Here is a 2,296-nt window from a genome sequence, read left to right on the forward strand (position 1 = left end):
AAAGACACTTCTGTTTTGACATTTTCTTGTGGAGAACGTATAGAATGAGCATTTTTGTACCAGGAACAATTGCTGACAATATCCCCAAGTCCAGTATTCCAAGATCAGATCCATTAAGACAGAAAGGAATAACAATTCTCCAAAATATGCATTGTCATCTTTGAAAGAAATGGCAATATCAGTTTTCTTTCTTTTCGTCAGAAATAAGTAAGGACCATCCACACTGAAGTAGGTGCATTTTAACCAGGTTCAAGGCAACAAGACTGAGAGAAGAATCAGACCCAAGCCTAAAAGTGGCAACTGCTACAGATCTGAAGGAGTGTATGCAGACCTTTAACATAAGGAAAGCTTGCAAAAGCATACTTACTTACATGCCACATGCTGATATTCTTAAACTGTCCTGGACACAGGACACACCTTTGGCTACAAAATTAGCTTCTTTGGTTTTGAAAACCTGTAGGAAAAGCTGAACTGATTAAAATATCTAAACCATCATGTTTATCAAAGAGTTTGATAAACTCACTGAGAACTCAAGACTTTTCAAACCTCTCCCATGCAGGAGAAACAGCAGCTTGTAACCCACATGCACAGATTTTTTCTTATACTTTAACAACCAGACATGTACCATAGCACAGTAACCCAGCAAATACCCCAGTGGAAATGGAAGATACAGAGGGATGGGGAAGTTGCCAGAGGTGCTGTGGAGTGAAGGGCTGTGCAGAAAACAAATTTTGCATTGGAGTAAAGAAAAAACCCACCGTCTGATAACATCTGATGGGAAGGAGGCACAGGGATTGGCAAGCAGATGCTGGCAGTGGCTGGGGTAAAGAGAGTGGCCCAGGGAGTCAGGGGATGCAGAGCAGGACAGAGGAAACCCAGGTTGTGGAGTGAGAATTGAAAATGTGGTTAAGATTGTTAAAAATGTGTGGCTAATTGCACAGTATCCAACCCCTTCTCTCTGTCACCCTTCAAATGTTCCCCTGAGCTGAATCCACCTCCCACCATCTCCTCTCTTGGGCCCATCTGCTTTGTCTCCCTGTCCTGGTGTGAGAGGTCTGCAAGACTCTACAGATATCCCACACTTTGATGCATTAGAACATCTTCAGGTACAGAAGACAACTGGATAACATGGTATTAGAGCACCCTACAGAAGAAAAATAGCACAGGACTACAATCAGGATCAGCTCTAGTTTTTTCACATAATCTGTAAAATAGCAGCTACTCTGGTTGCCATACTAGAACACCTCTCTGATGTATTTACTCTGCACCCGTAGCTTTATATCAAGCCCATATTACAGTGCAATTTCCACTTAAAGTAAGCAGGACAATAGTGAAGTGGATAGGCTCACTAGTTTTTAGAAGGAACTCATGATTCTATGAGCTTTTTACCTTCAATTGCAGAGACAACTGCATGAGCCAGCAGCACCCACTCAAAACTGTTTTCCTCATCCAATATTTAGACCCCTCCGGCCTCTGGTGAGTCACTCACACATTTGATTGATTCCACAAGTTGTTTTGAAGCAACAGCAGTGACCTAACATGCAAGAGATGCCATGAAATGGTGCTGCAGTGCAACATTTCCAAGGCAAAGGCCACTTGGGAAATGCAGAGTGAGCTGATGTTGAAATCAGGATAACACATGGATGAGCAAAGTCTGACACCCTCACTGGATGAGTTTATGCGTGCAGTGTGAGGTTAAATGTCTGGTAAGGAAGAACACTAAATAGCTGTCTATGTGTCTTAAACTTGAAGATATGCTGTTGAACTAAAATGAATTCTAAGCCTTACTCCCAAATAGAAGAAAAAAAGAAAAGACTAGCTCAAAGCAATATAGGGGAAAAGGAATTCTTTAATAAAAAAAAAGTAAAATTCAACTATTTTACAGAGCTAATATTATCTAGATTTGATAATAGTGCTTACCCTGAGATTAAATGGGTAATTGGTCCTTATAAATCTATACACGTAAGCATGGCTGAAATTGCCATTGGGATTCTAGTGTCAGAAGAAATTCAAGTTGTGCCTGGACACATGATTTCCCATGCTTTCCAGCAACATCATTCCTGTCTATTCTCTAACAAAGAAAGACCTAACCATTTGAGAATAAAGCATGCCCCACAAAACAAAAGAGTACCTTCAGATTTCCCAGCATCCAGTACAAATGATTGAGTCCGATTTGGTAATCCATCCAATTCAAGGTTGGTTCAATGGCCACACCACGGCAAAGGGGGTCACAGCATGGGAGAATGATTAACTTAATCCTCCTGCCTTGTTTGTTTGATGCTGCCTCACTCCACTG

This window comes from Falco cherrug, chromosome 6 (genome assembly GCF_023634085.1).
Source record: "Falco cherrug isolate bFalChe1 chromosome 6, bFalChe1.pri, whole genome shotgun sequence".
Lineage (NCBI taxonomy): Eukaryota > Metazoa > Chordata > Aves > Falconiformes > Falconidae > Falco > Falco cherrug.